We start from the raw sequence: 21890 nt of genomic DNA on the forward strand, positions 1-21890 counted from the left end.
TCTTCTTCAAAATTACTTTGGCTATTCAGGGCCTTTTGTGGTTCCATATGAATTTTAGGATTGCTTGTTCTAGTTTCGAGAAGAATGCTGGTGCAATTTTGATTGGGATTGCATTGAATGTGTAGATAGCTTTGGGTAGTATTGACATTTTGACAATATTTATTCTTCCAATCCATGAGCAGGGAATGTCTTTCCATTTCTTTATATCTTCTTCAATTTCCTTCATAAGCTTTCTATAGTTTTCAGCATACAGATCTTTTACATCTTTGGTTAGATTTATTCCTAGGTATTTTATGCTTCTTGGTGCAATTGTGAATGGGATCAGTTTCTTTATTTGTCTTTCTGTTGCTTCATTGTTAGTGTATAAGAATGCAACTGATTTCTGCACATTGATTTTGTATCCTGCAACTTTGCTGAATTCATGTATCAGTTCTAGCAGACTTTTGGTGGAGTCTATTGGATTTTCCACGTATAATATCATGTCATCTGCAAAAAGCGAAAGCTTGACTTCATCTTTGCCAATTTGATGCCTTTGATTTCCTTTTGTTGTCTGATTGCTGAAGCTAGAACTTCCAGCACTATGTTACACAACAGCGGTGAGAGTGGACATCCCTGTCGTGTTCCTGATCTCAGGGAAAAAGCTCTCAGTTTTTCCCCGTTGAGGATGATGTTAGCTGTGGGCTTTTCACAAATGGCTTTTATGATCGTTAAGTATGTTCCTTCTATCCCAACTTTCGCAAGGGTTTTTATTAAGAAAGGGTGCTGGATTTTGTCAAAGGCCTTTTCTGCATCGATTGACAGGATCATATGGTTCTTCTCTTTTTTTTTTATTCATGTGATGTATCACGTTGATTGATTTGCGAATGTTGAACCAGCCCTGCATCCCAGGAATGAATCCCACTTGATCATGGTGAATAATTCTTTTTATATGCCATTGAATTCGATTTGCTAGTATCTTATTGAGAATTTTTGCATCCATATTCATCAGGGATATTGGCCTGTAGTTCTCTTTTTTTACTGGGTCTCTGTCTGGTTTAGGAATCAAAGTAATACTGGCTTCATAGAATGAGTCTGGAAGTTTTCCTTCCCTTTCTATTTCTTGGAATAGCTTGAGAAGGATAGGTATTATCTCTGCTTAAACGTCTGGTAGAACTCCCTGGGAAGCCATCTGGTCCTGGACTCTTATTTGTTGGGAGATATTTGATAACCGATTCAATTTCTTCGCTGGTTATGGGTCTGTTCAAGCTTTCTATATCCTCCTGATTGAGTTTTGGAAGAGTGTGGGTGTTTAGGAATTTGTCCATTTCTTCCAGGTTGTCCAATTTGTTGGCATATAATTTTTCATAGTATTCCCTGATAATTGTTTGTATCTCTGAGGGATTGGTTGTAATAATTCCCTTTTCATTCATGATTTTATCTATTTGGGTCATCTCCCTTTTCTTTTTGAGAAGCCTGGCTAGAGGTTTGTCAATTTTGTTTATTTTTCAAAAAACCAACTCTTGGTTTCGTTGATCTGCTCTACAGTTTTTTTAGATTCTATATTGTTTATTTCTGCTCTGATCTTTATTATTTCTCTTCTTCTGCTGGGTTTAGGCTGCCTTTGCTGTTCTGCTTCCATTTCCTTTAGGTGTGCTGTTAGATTTTGTATTTGGGATTTTTCTTGTTTCTTGAGATAGGCCTGGATTGCAATGTATTTTCCTCTCAGGACTGCCTTCGCTGCGTCCCAAGCGTTTGGATTGTTGTATTTTCATTTTCGTTTGTTTCCATATATTGTTTAATTTCTTCTCTAATTGCCTGGTTGACCCACTCATTCGTTAGTAGGGTGTTCTTTAACCTCCATGCTTTTGGAGGTTTTCCAGACTTTTTCCTGTGGTTGATTTCAAGCTTCATGGCATTGTGGTCTGAAAGTATGCATGGTATGATTTCAATTCTTGTAAACTTATGAAGGGCTGTTTTGTGACCCAGTATAGGATCTATCTTGGAGAATGTTCCATGTGCACTCGAGAAGAAAGTATATTCTGGTGCTTTGGGATGCAGAGTTCTAAATATATCTGTCAAGTCCATCTGATCCAATGTATCATTCAGGGCCCTTGTTTCTTTATTGACCGTGTGTCTAGATGATCTATCCATTTGTGTAAGTGGGGTGTTAAAGTCCCCTGCAATGACCACATTCTTATCAATAAGGTTGCTTATGTTTATGAGTAATTGTTTTATATATTTGGGGGCTCCCGTATTCGGCGCATAGACATTTATAATTGTTAGCTCTTCCTGATGGATATACCCTGTAATTATTATATAATGCCCTTCTTCATCTCTTGTCACAGCCTTTAATTTAAAGTCTAGTTTGTCTGATAGAAGTATGGCTACTCCAGCTTTCTTTTGGCTTCCAGTAGCATGATACATAGTTCTCCATCCCCTCACTCTCAATCTAAAGGTGTCCTCAGATCTAAAATGAGTCTCTTGTAGACAGCAAATAGATGGGTCGTGTTTTTTTATCCATTCTGATACCCTAAGTCTTTTGGTTGGCGCATTTAATCCATTTACATTCAGTGTTATTATAGAAAGATACGGGTTTAGAGTCATTGTGATGTCTGTATGTTTTATGCTTCTAGTGATGTCTCTGGTACTTTGTCTCACAGGATCCCCCTTAGGATCTCTTGTAGGGCTGGTTTAGTGGTGACAAATTCCTTCAGTTTTTGTTTGTTTGGGAAGACCTTTATCTCTCCTTCTATTCTAAATGACAGACTTGCTGGATAAAGGATTCTCGGCTGCATATTTTTTCTGTTTAGCACACTGAAGATCTCGTGCCAGTCCTTTCTGGCCTGCCAAGTTTCAAAAGAGAGATCAGTCACGAGTCTTATAGGTCTCCCTTTATATGTGAGGGCACGTTTATCCCTTGCTGCTTTCAGAATTTTCTCTTTATCCTTGTATTTTGCCAGTTTCACTATGATATGTCGTGCAGAAGACCGATTCAAGTTACTTCTGAAGGGAGTTCTCTGTGCCTCTTGGATTTCAATGCCTTTTTCCTTCCCCAGTTCAGGGAAGTTCTCAGCTATAATTTCTTCAAGTACCCCTTCAGCACCTTTCCCTCTCTCTTCCTCCTCTGGGTTACCAATTATGCGTATATTATTTCTTTTTAGTGTATCACTTAGTTCTCTAATTTTCCCCTCATACTCCTGGATTTTTTTTATCTCTCTTTCTCTCAGCTTCCTCTTTTTCCATAACTTTATCTTCTAGTTCACCTATTCGCTCCTCTGCCTCTTCAATCTGAGCCGTCATCATTTCCATTTTGTTTTGCATTTCGTTTAAAGCGCTTTTCAGCTCCTCGTGACTGTTCCTTAGTCCCTTGATCTCTGTAGCAAGAGATTCTCTGCTGTCCTCTATACTGTTTCCAAACCCAGAGATTAATTTTATGACTATTATTGTAAATTCACTTTCTGTTATATTATTTAAATCCTTTATGATCAGTTCATTAGCTGTTGTTATTTCCTGGAGATTCTTCTGAGGGGAATTCTTCCGTTTGGTCATTTTGGATAGTCCCTGGAGTGGTGCGGGCCTGCAGGGCACTTCCCCTGTGCTGTGGTGTATAACTGGAGTTGGTGGGCAGGGCCGCAGTCCTACCTGATGTCTGCCCCCAGCCCACCGCTGGGGCCACAGTCAGACTGGTGTGTCCCTTCTCTTCCCCTCTCCTAGGGGCGGGATTCACTGTGGGGTGGCGTGGCCCGTCTGGGCTACTTGCACACTGCCAGGCTTGTGGTGCTGGGGATCTGGCGTATTAGCTGGGGTGGGTAGGCAAGGTGCATGGGGACAGGAGGGGCAGGCTTAGCTTGCTTCTCCTTCAGTGATCCACTTCAGGAGGGGCCCTGTGGTAGCAGGAGGGAGTCAGATCTGCTGCCGGAGGTTTGGCTCCGCAGAAGCACAGAGTTGAGTGTTTGAGCGGAAGGAGCTAGTTCCCTGGCAGGAACTGGTTCCCTTTGGGATTTTGGCTGGGGGATGGGCGGGGGAGATGGCGCTGGCGAGCGCCTCTGTTCCCTGCCAAGCTGAGCTCTGTCGTCCAGGGGCTCAGCAACTCTCCCTCCTTTGTCCTCCAGCCTTCCTGCTTTCTGAGCAGAGCTGTTAACTTATGACCTCCCTGATGCTAAGTCGCGCTTGCTGTCGGAACACAGTCCGTCAGGCCCCTCTGCTTTTGCCAGCCAGACTCGGGGGCTCTGCTTGGCCGGCGAGCCGCCCCTCCGCCCCGGCTCCCTCCCGCCAGTCCGTGGAGCGCGCACCGCCTCGCCTCCCTTCCTACCCTCTTCTGTGGGCCTCTTGTCTGCGGTTGGCTCCGGAGACTCCGTTCTGCTAATCCTCTGGTGGTTTTCTGGGTTATTTAGGCAGGTGTGGGTGGAATCTAAGTGATCAGCAGGACATGCGGTGAGCCCAGCGTCCTCCTACGCCGCCATCCTCCCTCTCTCTTAGAGAAAGAATTTTAAAAATATATTCAAACAAGAGACCAAAGAATACTGAATATGAAGTATGTGTCATTACATGGCAGTCTGAATGTAGCTGTGTCCTTAAGATCTGTACACAGAAATTGAGGTGTGAAATATTAGGCCAAGACATCAGGGTAAATAAAGTTTTGAAAAGCACTCCCATTGGTAGGCTCCCCTACCCTTTTTTTTTTTTTTTTTTTTTTTTTAACACTTACAGACTTAGAGGTTGTGAACTTGTATGGCAAGTGGAGTAGGCCTACTATTAATGGAATCTTGGAATTCAGGGAGCAGACTAATATTGATTACTTACAATCATATCTCCTTGGATTCCTGAATGCCACCAAAACAAAACAAAAGAAACAAAACACTTCAACATCTTTCTTCTTCAACCTCTCTAAGAGTAAAAAATGGTATTCAAATTGCCAGGTTAAAGACATATGGCAAAGTCATAGATGTTTATAGGAGAACAGTTGAAAGAATAGGTTATGTTTTGAAAGGCCACATTTAAGTCTACTGATTGCAAGGTCCAAATGAACTCTGAAAACACCTAGACTTTCCCTCAGTTAACATTGAGTTAACAGATGTCTGATATTCAAACATTTTTAAATTTCAATAATCACTTTGTGTCTTACTCATTTCTGAATTTTCTCATGCTGTATGTGAACTCTCTTTGTTTTACAGAATTGTTTCTTATTTCAAATGTTTCATCCCCTACCCAACCCTCATTTTCCACTACATTCAATGATTTCATCTTTACCAGCACTTTTAATTTTCCTTCTGAATTTTCAGATAATAGGATTTACATTCATGAAGCATTAGAACAGCAAACACACATTGTAGGTGAGCAAGTCCTATGAGAGACAACACTGGAAGGACTGCCCATAACTGTTACCATCCTCTGTTGTTTATGTGCAGAAATGAAACAACTTTGCTTTGCCTATAAAAGTCAGTAGGTTGAGAACTTGATGAGTCCAGGAGACTTGTATATCTCAGGCCCTCTATCTCCCAAGTACATACTGGAATTGAGTCTTTCTTTTCCTGCTGGTCAGCCATGACAGGGTAAACTTAAGGAATTCAAGACTTTTCTTTCTCTGCTAAGAGAACAGAGGTATGATGAGTACTTCATTAACATTTGAGCAACATCTGAATCCCTCACATGAGAATATCACAAGAAACATTCATGGAAAGCTTCTGATTAAGGAACTTCTCAGTGAGAAAATACATACAGCTCACAACTGACCAGCCTCTCTTTTGGCTTTTATTTGAGATCTCAGGACTTGGGGACCTTTACCAGGTTCAGGTGGGTACCCTGTGAGGGTGGGGCAGAGACTTCTCATCTTACCAAGTCTGCGCTGGGACAATCCCCTGTTGTTTTAGCACTTGCCCTACCCTGGAAGAGTGTAGGTATCTCAATATTCTCTGTGATTTATATTCTTCTTTGCAAATTCCTTTTATTCTTCCGCCCCCCCCCCCCCACACACACACTACTTAAGCTTTACTTTTCTTTAAATTCCATCAGTTACTGATGTGCAAAGGAAGGGAGAGTTTAGAGGGAACTTTTGTGTTTAAAAAGCATCAGTTAGATACCCAGAAATTAAATGACAACAATAGATAAGTTGTGAGGCTAGAAATTGGACTCAAAATAAATAGGAGAATAGTTTGCATGCGATAAAGCATTGGTTAATTGTCCTTTGTTCCAGAAAGCAAAATTTTACAAAGTTACTTCTATCTTTGGAAAAATGGAAGTTGGGTTTTCCAAGTACGGTATTACTGATGGTTTCTGAGAATTGGGTGATAATATTTATAAAAAAAACCTTTTTTTTAAATGTTTATTTACTTTTGAGAGAGAGAGTATGAGGGGTCGGGGAGGGAGAGCAGGGAGAGAGACACACAGAATCAGAAGCAGGCTCTAGGCTCTGAGTTGTCAGCACAGAGGCCCTATGTGGGGCTCAAACTCACGAACTGTGAGATCATGACCTGAGCTGAAGTCAGACGCTTATCCGACTGAGCCACCCAGGGCCTCACTTGATATTCAATAAGATTTCACTTTACTTATAAAGCTTAGTGGAAAATTTAGAAAATGCCTCTTTTTTAAAGCTCAGATTTGTTGGGTCACCTCGCTGGGTCAGGTGATAGAGCATGTGACTCTTGGTCTCAGGGTTGTGAGTTTGAGCCCCATATTGGGTATAGAGATTACTTAAAAATAAAACCTTAAAAAATATAAAATAAAAATTCAGATTTGTTAATACAGAAAAAAAAGTGGTGTATACTAGGAAACCTATATAAAAATTTGTCTAGATAAATATGACTCCATTTCCTAAATCAGATATATTGGGTAATATTTGGGCAATAAACTGCCTATTGACACTAGCTAGTATCTTCAAGCCAAAGAAAAGAGCTTATGTGTAGTTGTGGCATTGTTTTGTGTTCATACTTGTATTGTTTTTCAACATCCTAATTTTTAGAGTTAAGTGACTAGTAACCATATGTTCAGGATTTCATAGAACTATCTTGATTTAAAACAGGGATTCTCAACAGAGGGTAATTTTGACCTCCCCTGTTCCCTGCAGGTGACAATATCTAGAAATATTTTTGCTTGTCACAGTTTGGAAGATGGGGATGGGTTGTTAATGGCATTTGTGGGTAGAGGCAAGAGGTTCTGGTAAATGTACTATAGTGCACAGGAAGCTTCCCACAACAAAGACTTACCCAGCCCCCAAAGTTAGTAATACTCTGACAAATCCTGATTTAAATAATCTATCTCATTGTGTTTCTGCATACTTATCAGTTCATGTATTCTGATATTCCTAATTTGGAGTTTGATGAGTATTATCCAGTAATTTATTCTATAGTGAGCTCCAGTTAGATCAGGATATGCACCAAAAGTACTTAAAAAATATACTCATCCTTACATGTAAAATTGTTGTCTAATATAAAACATAAAAGTACTTTTTGTTTCACTTCCACTCTGCATTAACATTTTAATACAGCTTGTGCAAGCTTATTATGCCAGCTATTCTTTGAAAACACATTCTAAACGGACAACAGAGTGCTTTTGCAAACATAGGTTGGAATACCAAGTTAATAATTTGCTTGCAAGGAAATCTCTAAAACTGAAATCAAGAATTCCAAACTCTAAAACATGACTTTCTTTCAACAACATTTCATTTGGTCTGGCTTGCACAACCGTATAGAATAGGTACTAACATTCTTAAACTTGGACAGAAGGTGAGCTTCTTACCCAGTGGTTGCAGAATGACTGAACATACTGTTCCTCCTTTCCAGGCCCTCCTCCATACAAAGGGACCATTTTGGGTGTATGCATACCCGGTGGTGGGATTGCAGCTGGGACCTATGAGTGGGTGTGAATAATCTTTCTGTGGGTTGAGTTGCACCCAAGAATAAAGTAAGACCTGGGCTTCAAAATGCAGCCTCTGTACTCTCTTTTAAAGACTTTCATTTATCTTTAGGTTAAATAACATTCTAGAATATGTAAGCAAAGTCCCCAAGGTACATGGTGTCGTAGTTGGAACAGACTGTACAAAAGCGAAGCTTGTATTAGGCATGTTGTATGCCTGCTGTTCTATGGACATTGCAGTATCCTATGCATTTTCAAAAAAAACTGGGTGTTTCAGCAATACGCTAATTTTTAGGGGCCATAAATATGCATCTGGAAATATAAATGCAAATTCACATCAAACATTGTTGGTCTGTTAAAAGGTCAACAGATTTACTATTCCTCCATTGCCCGCCCACAACTCCTTTGGCCTTACAATCAAAGCTCACCGTGTACTGACATTTTAAAAATGAATGTGACAAAAACTTACTTTTTCACTATCCTGAGTTTCTATTCTACAGGGAAAACTAGTTATCTAGGGTTGCTATCTTTTGATTCATGAGGCAGTATTCACATTACAATTGTGTGTGCATTTTTTTCTGTTTATTCAGTCAATAAGGAGATTGAAATATATAACCTCAGAAATATCAGATTCACTGTAGTATGCGCTCAATCAAAGCTAAACTATTTCATTGTTATTTGTGGAGGAATAAGGCACATGCTATCAAATTTCAATAGGTATATAAAATTGGTATATAAATTTGAAATAGGTATATAGGTATATAAAATTGAAAATGTATATAGGTATATACAATTGGTATATAAATAGGTATATAACATTGAAAATGTAATGCAGGTGTGGCTTTTCAGTTTTAGGTTATAATATTTTTGGAAATCATTTAAGATAGCTTAAGAGCTTTAACCAAACCAAGCCTGACTCATTTGCGGGAATAAACATAGTTTAAGTCTGAGATACGATGTTTTTATCAGTCTCCTTAAGAACAATAGTTTTAAAATTAAGCTCATTGTTTGTATAGGGTGAGAGAAAGACTCCTAAGGAGAGAAGTACTGAGGAGATAAGGGAGTATGACAGTAACAACATTTGCAAGGTTCTTGCATCTAATATTTGTCTATTTCTTGTCAATTGTCAATACTTTTCCCAAATCCTCTCCTTTTTTTTTTCCTTTTTGTCCTCTTTTGGCTTTACAAATTTCTGGTTTGGCAAATTAATAAACATATACCTGAAACAAACTTTTCTATATTTATTCCTCCTCTACTTCATTGTAAGTATTTAAATATTTAATGCAAGACACTATAGAAGGCCTTGTGAGGATAGTAGATACGTGGGCCATATCTCAGCACATCTGCAAACCTGGCTCACGAGCAATTAGAGAGGGAACTAAAAGATAGATCTCTCTTACAATCCCAGCACACTGGGATTCACCAGCACACTACCCTCCCTATGTAGCTTGACTTTGTATTTCCACAGTGAGAATTGCTATTATTCAGGGTTGCATATTAACAGAAGGCAGTACAACCATTGAGCTGTATTGTCAGGTGTTTTTTGTTTTTTTTTGTTTTTTTTTTTTTGGTAAATACCAGAGAGTTAGGGGGTAGGTACTGCTTTTCTGTCAGCATCTCTATGAACTAGTGACTAGATAGTTCCAATAAAAACACATTTAAAGCCAAAGTCTGCCATAGTTACCTGCATTTACTCATGGGCCGTCGGAAAAACTTTGAGACTGTTCTTGTAGCTTGCAGAACACCAGACCTATCCTTAAAACCTCTGAGTAGTACCATGCATAAAAAGCTCACTTTGAGGAAGGTGCAATGATACAATTTTTTATTTTTTTATTAAGATAGAATTAAAATATAATCATAAGTATTAGTTTGTTGAGTTTTGATAGTTTTATATACCCATGTAACTACTGTCCCAAATAAGATCTAAAACATTTTCATTCCCTTTCCTGGTGCTCTCTTTGCCATCAAATCCCCTCCCCAAACATTTGTCTGGTTTCTGTCCCCATAAATTAGTTTGCCTGCATTTAGATTTCATATATGCAACTATATTCTAAAGCAAGTTTGTAGTTGAATCAGGACAGAAGCACTGTGAAGAGATGCCTTGCTGGATGGGACTGGGTTCTTAAACTTCCATCACACAGGAAAGTGGGTCTGTGAAGCCCTAGCTAGCTAAGTATCTTAAATGTCTGAAATATCATGGATGAAGAATTAATTTTTTTCAAATTTTTATTTAAATTCTATTTAAATTCTAGTTAAAATGGGTGCCCAACAAGTGCCCTCAATGCCCATCACCCATTTAGCCCATCCCCCTACCCATCTCTCTCCATTGACCCTTAGTTCTCTGTAGTTGATAGTCTTATGGTTTGCATCTCTTTTGTTTTCCATATGTTCATATGTTTTGTTTCTTAAATTCCACGTATGAATGAAATCATATGGTATTTGTCTGAGTTACCTTGGTTAGCGTAATACCCTCAAGTTCTATCCGTGTTGTTGCAAATGGCAAGATTTCATTGTTTTTGATGGCTGAGTAATACTCCACTGTACATATATACCACATCTTCTTTATCCATTCATAAGTAGATGGACTGTGGGGCTTTTTCCATCGTTTGGCTGTTGTTCATATTGCTGCCATAAACATCAAGGTGCATGTACCCCTTTTGAATCTGAATTTTTTTTTATCCTTTGGGTAAATGCCTAGTAGTGCAATTGCCGGATCATAGGGTCATTCTATTTTTAATGTTGTGAGGAAACTCTGTTTTCCAGAGTGCCTGAATCAGTTTGCATGCCCACCAACAGTGTAAGAGAGTTTTCCTTTTTTGACATCCTCGCTAACATTTGTTGTTTCTTGGGTTGTTAATTTTAGCCATTCTGACAGGCGTGAGGTGGTATTTCATCATGGTTTTGATTTGTAATTTCCTGATTATGAGTGATGTTAAGCATCTTTTCCTGGGTCTGTTAGCCATCTGGATGTCTTCTTTGGAAAAGTGTCTGTTCATGTCTTCTGCCCATTTTTTTAACTGAGTTATTTGTGTTTTGGGTGTTGAATTGGGTAAGTTCTTTATATATTTTGGATACTAACCCTTTATCAGCTATGTCATTTGCAAAAACTTCTCCCATTATGTCGGTTGCTTTTTTGTTGTTTTCTTTGTTGTGTAGAAGCTTTTTATCTTGAAATCCCAATAGCTGCGTTTTGCTTTTGTTTCCTTTGCCTCCAGCGATGTGTCCAGTAAGAAGTTGCTATGGCCAAGGTCAAAGAGATTCCTGCCTGAGTCCTCCTCTAGGATTTTGATGGTTTCCTGTCCACATTTAGGTCTTTCATCTATTTTGAATTTATTTTTGGGTATGGTGTAAGAAAGTGGTCCAGGTTCATTCTTGTGCATGTTGCTGTCCAGTTTTCCCAATGCCATTTGCTGAAGAGATTTTTTTTTTCCCTATTGGCTATTCTTTCCTGCTTTGTTGAAGATTAGTTGACCATGTAGTTGTGAGCCCATTTCTGGATTATCTTTTTTTTTCTTTTTTTTTAAATTTTATGTATTTATTTTGAGAGAGAGAGAGAGAGAGAGAGAGAGAGAGAAGGGGAGAGAGCAAGAGAGAGAGAGAGAATCCCAAGTAGTCCCTGTGCTGTCAGACTAGAGCCCAACATAGGGCTGGATCCCACAATATGTGAGATCATTAGCTGAGCTGAAACCAAGAGTTGGACACTTAACCAACTGAGCCACCCAGGTGCCCTCATTTCTGGGTTTGTATTCTGTTCTGTGGATCTAGGTGTCTGTGTGCCAATACCATACTGTCATGATGATTACAGCTTTCTAACATAGCTTAAAGTCTGGAATTGTGATGCATCCAGGTTGGCTTTTCTTTTTCAGGATTGCTTTGGTTATTCGTGGTCTTTTGTGGTTCCATACAAATTGTTGGATTGTTTGTTCTAGTTCTGCAAAAAATACTGATGTTATTTTGATAGGGATTGCATGAAATGTGTAGATGCTTTAGGTAGTATAGACATTTTAACAATGTTAGTTCTTCAAATCCATGAGCATGGAATGCTTTTCCATTTCTTTGTGTTCTCTTTAATATCTTTCATAAATGTTTTGTAATTTTTAGAATATAGATCTTTTACCTCTTTAGTTAGGTTTATTTTAGGTGTATTCCTAGGTATCCTATGGCTTTTGGTGCAGTTGCAAATGGGATCAATTCTTTGATCTTTCTGCTGCTTTGTTGTTAGTGTATGGAAATGCAACAAATTTCTGCATGTTGATTTTATATCCTGTGACTTTGCTAAGTTCATGTATTCTAGCAATTGTTTGGTGTAGTCTTTTGGATTTTCTATATAATATTATTATTCACTATCTATAAATAGTGAAAGCTTGACTTTTTCCTTGCTGATTTGGATGCCTTTTTTTGTGTTGTCTGATTGCTGAGGCGAAGACTTCCAGTATTATGTTAAATAGTAATGTTGAGAGTGGACATGCTTGTCTTGTTCCTAACTGTAGGGGAAAGGCTTTCAGTATTTCCTCATTGAGGATGATATTAGCTGTGAGTCTTTTGTGTATGGCCTTTATGATGTTGAGGCCTCTTTGATATATAGTCTTAACTGAGATCTTTTGTATATGCCCCCTGTTACGTTGACAGTTTTTATGAAGAATGGATGCTGTATTTTGTCAAATATTTTTTTCTGCATGTATTGACAGTATCATATTGCTTTTATCCTTTCTTTTATTAATGTGGTGTATATATGTGTGTATGTATGTGTGTGTATATGTGTGTGTGTGTGTGTGTGTGTGTGTATATATATATTTCTTCTGTAATTTTCTGGCTAACGTATTCATTCTTTAGTATGATGTTCTTTAACGTCCATGTATTTGAAGGCTTTCCAAATTTTTTCTTAGGTTGACTTCAAGTATCATGGTGTTATGAGCTGAAAATACATGTGGCATGATCTCAATCTTGTTGTACTTGTTGCGATCTTTTGTACTTGGTGGTTTGTGACTCAGTTTGTGATCTATTCTGGAGAATGTTCTATGCACACTCAAAAGGAATGTGCATTTTGCTGCTTTAAGATAAAATGTTCTAAATATATCTGTTAAGTACATCCGGTCCAGTGTGTCTTTCAAAGCCATTGTTTCCTATTGATTTTCTGCTTAGGTGATCTGTTTCCTACTATTATTACAGTATTATCAATGAGTTTGTTTATGTTTGTCATTAATTGATTTATATATTTGGGTGTTCTAAAGTTGGAGGCATAAGTATTTACAATGGTTAGATTCTTTTTGATGGTTAGACCCCTTAATTATGATATAGTGGCCTTCTTCATCTCGTTACAGTCTTTGGTTTAAAATCTAGTTTGCCTGCTACAAGTATGGTTACTCTGGCTTTCTTTTGACGTGTATCAGCATGATAGATGGTTTTCCATGTCCTTAATTTCAGTTTTCAGGTGCCTTTAAGTGTAAAATGAGTCTCTTGCAGGCAGCATATAGATGTGGGTCTTGCTTTTTTTTTTTTAAATCCGTTCTGATACCCTATGTCTTTTGTTTTTTTTTTCTTTTTGAATTAGTGTTTTTTTTGTTTTTTTTTTGTTTTTTTTTTAATATATGAAATTTATTGTCAAATTGGTTTCCATACAACACCCAGTGCTCATCCCAAAAGGTGCCCTCCTCAATACCCATCACCCACCCTCCCACCCCACATCAACCCTCAGTTTGTTCTCAGTTTTTAACAGTCTCTTATGCTTTGGTTCTCTCCCACTCTAACCTCTTTTTTTTTTTTCCTTCCCCTCCCCCATGGGTTTCTGTTAAGTTTCTCAGGATCGACATAAGAGTGAAACCATATGGTATCTGTCTTTCTCTGTATGGCTTATTTCACTTAGCATCGCACTCTCCAGTTCCATCCACGTTGCTACAAAAGGCCATATTTCATTCTTTCTCATTGCCACGTAGTATTCCATTGTGTATATAAACCACAATTTCTTTATCCATTCATCAGTTGATGGACATTTAGGCTCTTTCCATAATTTGGCTATTGTTGAGAGTGCTGCTATAAACATTGGGGTACAAGTGCCCCTATGCATCAGTACTCCTGTATCCCTTGGGTAAATTCCTAGCAGTGCTATTGCTGGGTCATAGGGTAGGTCTATTTTTAATTTTCTGAGGAACCTCCACACTGCTTTCCAGAGCGGCTGCACCAGTTTGCATTCCCACCAACAGTGCAAGAGGGTTCCCATTTCTCCACATCCTCTCCAGCATCTAGAGTCTCCTGATTTGTTCATTTTGGCCACTCTGACTGGCGTGAGGTGATATCTGAGTGTGGTTTTGATTTGTATTTCCCTGATAAGGAGCGACGATGAACATCTTTTCATGTGCCTATTGGCCATCCGGATGTCTTCTTTAGAGAAGTGTCTATTCATGTTTTCTGCCCATTTCTTCACTGGGTTATTTGTTTTTCGGGTGTGGAGTTTGGTGAGCTCTTTATAGATTTTGGATACTAGCCCTTTGTCTGATATGTCATTTGCAAATATCTTTTCCCATTCCGTTGGTTGCCTTTAGGTTTTGTTGGTTGTTTCCTTTGCTGTGCAGAAGCTTTTTATCTTCATAAGGTCCCAGTAATTCATTTTTGCTTTTAATTCCCTTGCCTTTGGGGATGTGTCCAGTAAGAGATTGCTACGGCTGAGGTCAGAGAGGTCTTTTCCTGCTTTCTCCTCTAGGGTTTTGATGGTTTCCTGTCTCACATTCAGGTCCTTTGAGTTTATTTTTGTGAATGGTGTGAGAAAGTGGTCTAGCTTCAACTTTCTGCATGTTGCTGTCCAGTTCTCCCAGCACCATTTGTTAAAGAGACTGTATTTTTTCCATTGGATGTTCTTTCCTGCTTTGTCAAAGATGAGTTGGCCATACGTTTGTGGGTCTAGTTCTGGGGTTTCTATTCTATTCCACTGGTCTATGTGTCTATTTTTGTGCCAATACCATGCTGTCTTGATGATGACAGCTTTGTAGTAGAGGCTAAAGTCTGGGATTGTGATGCCTCCTGCTTTGGTCTTCTTCTTCAAAATTACTTTGGCTATTCGGGGCCTTTTGTGGTTCTATATGAATTTTAGGATTGCTTGTTCTAGTTTCGAGAAGAATGCTGGTGCAATTTTGATTGGGATTGCATTGAATGTGTAGATAGCTTTGGGTAGTATTGACATTTTGACAATATTTATTCTTCCAATCCATGAGCAGGGAATGTTTCCATTTCTTTATATCTTCTTCAATTACCTTCATAAGCTTTCTATAGTTTTCAGCATACAGATCTTTTACATCTTTGGTTAGATTTATTCCTAGGTATTTTATGCTTCTTGGTGCAATTGTGATCAGTTTTCTGTACAGATTTCTGTACATTGATTTTGTAACCTGCAACTTTGTTGAATTCATGTATCAGTTCTAGCAGACTTTTGGTGGAGTCTATCGGATTTTCCATGTATAATATCATGTCATCTGCAAAAAGCGAAAGCTTGACTTTATCTTTGCCAATTTGATGCCTTTGATTTCCTTTTGTTGTCTGATTGCTGAAACTAGAACTTCCAGCACTATGTTAAACAACAGTGGTGAGAGTGGACATCCCTGTCGTGTTCCTGATCTCAGGGAAAAAGCTCTCAGTTTTTCCCCGTTGAGGATGATGTTAGCTGTGGGCTTTTCATAAATGGCTTTTATGATGTTTAAGTATGTTCCTTCTATCCCGACTTTCTCAAGGGTTTTTTTTTTTTTAATTTTTTTTGTAATGTTTATTTTTGAGACACAGAGAGACAGAGCATGAATGGGGGAGGGGCAGAAAGAGAGGGAGACAGAATCGGAAGCAGGCTCCAGGCTCTGAGCCATCAGCCCAGAGCCTGACGGGGGGCTCGAACTCACAAACCGTGAGACCGTGACCTGAGCTGAAGTCGGACGCTCAACCAGCTGAGCCACCCAGGCGCTCCTCTCAAGGGTTTTTATTAAGAAAGGGTGCTGGATTTTGTCAAAGGCCTTTTCTGCATCGATTGAGAGGATCATATGGTTCTTCTCTTTTTTTTTATTAATGTGATGTATCACGTTGATTGATTTGCGAATGTTGAACCAGCCCTGCATCCCAGGAATGAATCCCACTTGATCATGGTGAATAATTCTTTTTATATGCCGTTGAATTCAATTTGCTAGTATCTTATTGAGAATTTTTGCATCCATATTCATCAGGGATATTGGCCTGTAGTTCTCTTTTTTTACTGGGTCTCTGTCTGGTTTAGGAATCAAAGTAATACTGGCTTCATAGAATGAGTCTGGAAGTTTTCCTTCCCTTTCTATTTCTTGGAATAGCTTGAGAAGGGTAGGTATTATCTCTGCTTTAAACGCCTGGTAGAACTCCCCTGGGAAGCCATCTAGTCCTGGACTCTTATTTGTTGGGAGATATTTGATAACCGATTCAATTTCTTCGCTGGTTATGGGTCTGTTCAAGCTTTCTATATCCTCCTGATTGAGTTTTGGAAGAGTGTGGGTGTTTAGGAATTTGTCCATTTCTTCCAGGTTGTCCAATTTGTTGGCATATAATTTTTCATAGTATTCCCTGATAATTGTTTGTATCTCTGAGGGATTGGTTGTAATAATTCCCTTTTCATTCATGATTTTATCTATTTGGGTCATCTCCCTTTTCTTTTTGAGAAGCCTGGCTAGAGGTTTGTCAATTTTGTTTATTTTTTCAAAAAACCAACTCTTGGTTTCGTTGATCTGCTCTACAGTTTTTTTGATTCTATATTGTTTATTTCTGCTCTGATCTTTATTATTTCTCTTCTTCTGCTGGGTTTAGGCTGCCTTTGCTGTTCTGCTTCCATTTCCTTTAGGTGTGCTGTTAGATTTTGTATTTGGGATTTTTCTTGTTTCTTGAGATAGGCCTCGATTGCAATGTATTTTCCTCTCAGGACTGCCTTCGCTGCGTCCCAAGCGTTTGGATTGTTGTATTTTCATTTTCGTTTGTTTCCATATATTGTTTAATTTCTTCTCTAATTGCCTGGTTGACCCACTCATTCGTTAGTAGGGTGTTCTTTAACCTCCATGCTTTTGGAGGTTTTCCAGACTTTTTCCTGTGGTTGATTTCAAGCTTCATGGCATTGTGGTCTGAAAGTATGCATGGTATGATTTCAATTCTTGTAAACTTATGAAGGGCTGTTTTGTGACCCAGTATATGATCTATCTTGGAGAATGTTCCATGTGCACTCGAGAAGAAAGTATATTCTGGTGCTTTGGGATGCAGAGTTCTAAATATATCTGTCAAGTCCATCTGATCCAATGTATCATTCAGGGCCCTTGTTTCTTTATTGACCGTGTGTCTAGATGATCTATCCATTTGTGTAAGTGGGGTGTTAAAGTCCCCTGCAATGACCACATTCTTATCAATAAGGTTGCTTATGTTTATGAGTAATTGTTTTATATATTTGGGGGCTCCCGTATTCGGCGCATAGACATTTATAATTGTTAGCTCTTCCTGATGGATAGACCCTGTAATTATTATATAATGCCCTTCTTCATCTCTTGTTACAGCCTTTAATTTAAAGTCTAGTTTGTCTGATAGAAGTATGGCTACTCCAGCTTTCTTTTGGCTTCCAGGAGCATGATACATAGTTCTCCATCCCCTCACTCTCAATCTAAAGGTGTCCTCAGATCTAAAATGAGTCTCTTGTAGACAGCAAATATATAGGTCTTGTTTTTTTATCCATTCTGATACCCTAAGTCTTTTGGTTGGCGCATTTAATCTATTTACATTCAGTGTTATTATAGAAAGATACGGGTTTAGAGTCATTGTGATGTCTGTATGTTTTATGCTTCTAGTGATGTCTCTGGTACTTTGTCTCACAGGATCCCCCTTAGGATCTCTTGTAGGGCTGGTTTAGTGTTGATGAATTCCTTCAGGTTTGTTTGTTTGGGAAGACCTTTATCTCTCCTTCTATTCTAAATGACAGACTTGCTGGATAAAGGATTCTCGGCTGCATATTTTTTCTGTTTAGCACACTGAAGATCTCGTGCCAAGCCTTTCTGGCCTGCCAAGTTTCAAAAGAGAGATCAGTCACAAGTCTTATAGGTCTCCCTTTATATGTGAGGGCACGTTTATCCCTTGCTGCTTTCAGAATTTTCTCTTTATCCTTGTATTTTGCCAGTTTCACTATGATATGTCGTGCAGAAGATCGATTCAAGTTACGTCTGAAGGGAGTTCTCTGTGCCTCTTGGATTTCAATGCCTTTTTCCTTCCCCAGTTCAGGGAAGTTCTCAGCTATAATTTCTTCAAGTACCCCTTCAGCACCTTTCCCTCTCTCTTCCTCCTCTGGGATACCAATTATGCGTATATTATTTCTTTTTAGGATATCACTTCTCTAATTTTCCCCTCAAACTCCTGGATTTTTTTACCTTTCTCTCAGCTTCCTCTTTTTCCATAACTTTATCTTCTAGTTCACCTATTCTCTCCTCTGCCTCTTCAATCCGAGCCATCGTGGTTTCCATTTTGTTTTGCATTTCGTTTAAAGCACTTTTCAGCTCCTCGTGACTGTTCCTTAGTCCCTTGATCTCTGTAGCAAGAGATTCTCTGCTGTCCTCTATACTGTTTTCAAGCCCAGAGATTAATTTTATGACTATTATTGTAAATTCACTTTCTGTTATATTATTTAAATCCTTTTTGATCAGTTCATTAGGTGTTGTTATTTCCTGGAGATTCTTCTGAGGGGAATTCTTCCGTTTGGTAATATTGGATAGTCCCTGGAGTGGTGAGGACCTGCAGGGCACTTCCCCTGTGCTGTGGTGTATAACTGGAGTTGGTGGGCAGGGCCGCAGTCCTACCTGATGTCTGCCCCCAGCCCACCGCTGGGGCCACAGTCAGACTGGTGTGTGCCTTCTCTTCCCCTCTCCTAGGGGCGGGATTCACTGTGGGGTGGCGTGGCCCGTCTGGGTTACTTGCACACTGCCAGGCTTGTGGTGCTGGGGATCTGGCATATTAGCTGGGGTGGGTAGGCAAGGTGCACGGTGGCAGGAGGGGCAGGCTTAGCTCGCTTCTCCTTAGGTGATCCACTTCAGGAGGGGCCCTGTGGCAGCGGGAGGGAGTCAGATCCGCTGCCGGAGGTTTGGCTCCGCAGAAGCACAGAGTTGGGTGTTTGAGCGGAAGGAGCTAGTTCCCTGGCAGGAACTGGTTCCCTTTGGGATTTTGGCTGGGGGATGGGTGGGGGAGATGGTGCTGGCAAGCGCCTTTGTTCCCTGCCAAGCTGAGCTCTGTCGTCCGGGGGCTCAGCAACTCTCCCTCCCTTTGTCCTCCAGCCTTCCTGCTTTCTGAGCAGAGCTGTTAACTTATGACCTCCCTGATGCTAAGTTGCGCTTGTTGTGGGAACACACTCTGTCCGGCCCCTCTGCTTTTGCCAGCCAGACTCGGGAGCTCTGCTTGGCCGGCGAGCCGCCCCTCTGCCCCGGCTCCCTCCCGCCAGTCTGTGGAGTGCGCACCGCCTCGCCTCCCTTCCTACCCTCTTCTGTGGGCCTCTTGTCTGCGGTTGGCTCCGGAGACTCCGTTCTGCTAATCCTCTGGTGGTTTTCTGGGTTATTTAGGCAGGTGTAGGTGGAATCTAAGTGATCAGCAGGATACGCAGTGAGCCCAGTGTCCTCCTACGCCGCCATCTTCCCTCTCTCTACCCTATGTCTTTTGATTGGAGCATTCAGTCCATTTACATTCCAAGTTATTATTGATAGGAACTCTTTTTATTTCCTTCCATTCTGAATGATGGTCTTGCTGGATAAAGTATTCTTGGCAGCATACTTTTCCCATTCAGCATGTTGAATATATCTGTTACTCTCTCTGGCCTGCCACGTTTCTGTGGATAGATGTACTGTGAACCTGATTTGTCTTCCCTTGAAAGTTAAGGACTTATTTTTCCCTTGTTGCTTTCAGGATTCTTTCCTTGTCTGAGTATTTTGTGAATTTGGCTATGATGTGTCTTGGTATCAGCTGGCTTTTATTGAATTTCATGGGAGTTATTTGTGCATTTTGGATTTTGATCTGTGTTTCCTTCCCCAGATTAGGGAATTTTTAGCTATAATTTACTCAAGTATTTCCCCCGTTTCCCCTATCTTCTTCTGGGACTCCTGTGACATATTATTATGATTTAAGGAGTTGCTGAGTTAAGTCTAAATTCATGACTATACTTTAATTTCCTTCTTTTTAGCTTCATTGCATTCCATAATTCATTCATCTGCTTCATCCATCCTCATTTTCATTGCTGTAACTGAGATGTAAAACTGAATGGATGTATTTTTTTTTATATTTCGGACTGCCTAGTTTTTAGTTGTTTTATATCTGCAGCAAGCGATTCTCTAGTGTCTTCTATGCTTTTTCTCAAGCCCAGCTAGTATCCTTATGATTGTTGTTTTAAATTCTGGTTCAGGCATCTTGTATCAGTTTCAATTAAATCCCTGACCATTACTTCTACTTTTTGTTCTTTCTTTTGGTATGGATCCTTCCGTCTTGACATTTTTGTCTAGGCCAGATTGTTTTGTGTGAGTGTTAGGAAAGCATGTTATATTCATGCTACAGAAAATGATGGATATATGAAGGAGAGGTCCTATACTGTCTTGGGACTGGTGCCGAATCGGGAATTGATTCTGGTGTATGTTGTGTGTACTCTGCTTTTGTGTTTTGGCTACTCGTTCCCTTAGGTCAGTCCTCTGAAGAATTTCTCCTTGCCTGCTGTGGGGGGAGGCACAGTAGACCTTGCCTACTGTGTAGCAAGTTTTAAGTAGGTGTGTTTAGGTCTGATTTTAAAAAGCTAGATCCTATTTCCCCTAGAGCTGAAGCTTTGCAGCCCTCTATGATCAGTAGACTTGGTGTGAGGGAGGAATTTGTGCTGGTTTTCTTCAGGAGGGAACTGCTGCACTAATTCTCAAGCAGAATTGCCCTGGTGAAAAGTACCTGCAGGGCACAGGGCTGGCGGGGGGTGGGACTTGGTGTAAGTGGCTCTAGCCTCCACTCTGGGGAGGTTTGTTGCTCACTGAAGTTGGTCATTGCTGATGTGGGGTGGGGGGTGGGGGCTGGTGTCACCCAGCTCTCTTGTCCCTGGAACACGGAGTTCACATCTGCCACTCTTCAGGAAGCCCTCAAAGGAGAGCAAACAATCTCCCCTCTTGTATTGCCAGCTTCCATCAGATCCCTGCCTTCACCCTTGTCTGTGTCTTATCTGTCTGCCTGCCTGGTGACATAGTACACCTGTGTTTTATCTCAGGTGTGCAGCTTGGTTTTAAAACTCCAGATTTTAGGGACCTGAGCTGATCCTTTGTGGGAGAGTCTCACTGAACTGTGGCTAGTGCTGCTTTGTCACAGAAAAGCAGCTGCACGACTGTGCAGCAACTGAGTTTATGGTAGGTAGGATGCAGCAAAAAGCTGGTACCAAGGTTTGCTGCCCTCAACAGGTATCTCTTTCCTATGCTAGAGAACAGGGCAGTTGTTTGGTGCCCACCAGCTCTTTTGTCCCTGGAAAGGACAAGAAATTTTTCTCCCCTTGTGACCCAGGGGCTCCTCAGACCATGCTGCCTGATCTCAGGTCTCTGTTCTTCCCCACAGGGCACCACTAAGCCCCCAGGCATGATCCCAGTGATGGCAGGGACTTCTAAAGTTTCAGAGTTTGAGCTCCACTACTTATAAAAAATTGTGGTAGTCAACTCCTCTCTTTTTCCCAGTCCTTGATTTTGGGGCAGGGTTTTTCTTGTGCAATCCCCTGAAGACTGTTTTCACTTTTTCTCTTTGACTCCTACCTCTGTGATCAGGGCTCCCTATCCTCTGCAGCACCTCCAATTTTTTAGTCCCCCATATAAACTCTCCACAGCATCTACCTTTCATGATGTGGCTGTTTCTCTCCCTCTAGTTGTGCAGTTGGTTCTCTGAGTTCTGAGATCAATTTCTTGGGTTTTCAGAATGATTGGATTTTTATCTAGCTGTGTTCTAGAGATGAGGCAAGCTTAGGGTCACCCTACTCCTCTGCTATCTTCTCTCTTGCAAAATTATTTCTTACATTCATTATGCTACTTAAAGCCTCTGGAATAGAT

At 40.2% G+C, this 21890-nt stretch overlaps 2 long non-coding RNA genes across 7 annotated transcripts in view; one reads left to right on the top strand and one right to left on the bottom strand.

Annotated features, from left to right (window-relative positions):
* Window positions 1-21890, top strand: part of LOC122200915 — a 101094-nt gene that overhangs the window by 48041 nt on the left and 31163 nt on the right. The window lies entirely within an intron of this gene.
* Window positions 5236-21890, bottom strand: part of LOC122200904 — a 44752-nt gene continuing 28097 nt past the window's right edge. Inside the window, exon 5 of one of the 2 annotated variants that reach the window (XR_006193984.1) lies at window positions 5236-5563. This is a non-coding gene — a long non-coding RNA (uncharacterized LOC122200904). Of the gene's footprint in view, window positions 5567-21890 lie in introns of both variants that reach the window. The other variant, XR_006193981.1, reaches the window with a different exon arrangement.

The sequence above is a fragment of the Panthera leo genome, chromosome A1, assembly GCF_018350215.1.
Source record: "Panthera leo isolate Ple1 chromosome A1, P.leo_Ple1_pat1.1, whole genome shotgun sequence".
Taxonomy (NCBI): Eukaryota; Metazoa; Chordata; class Mammalia; order Carnivora; family Felidae; genus Panthera; species Panthera leo.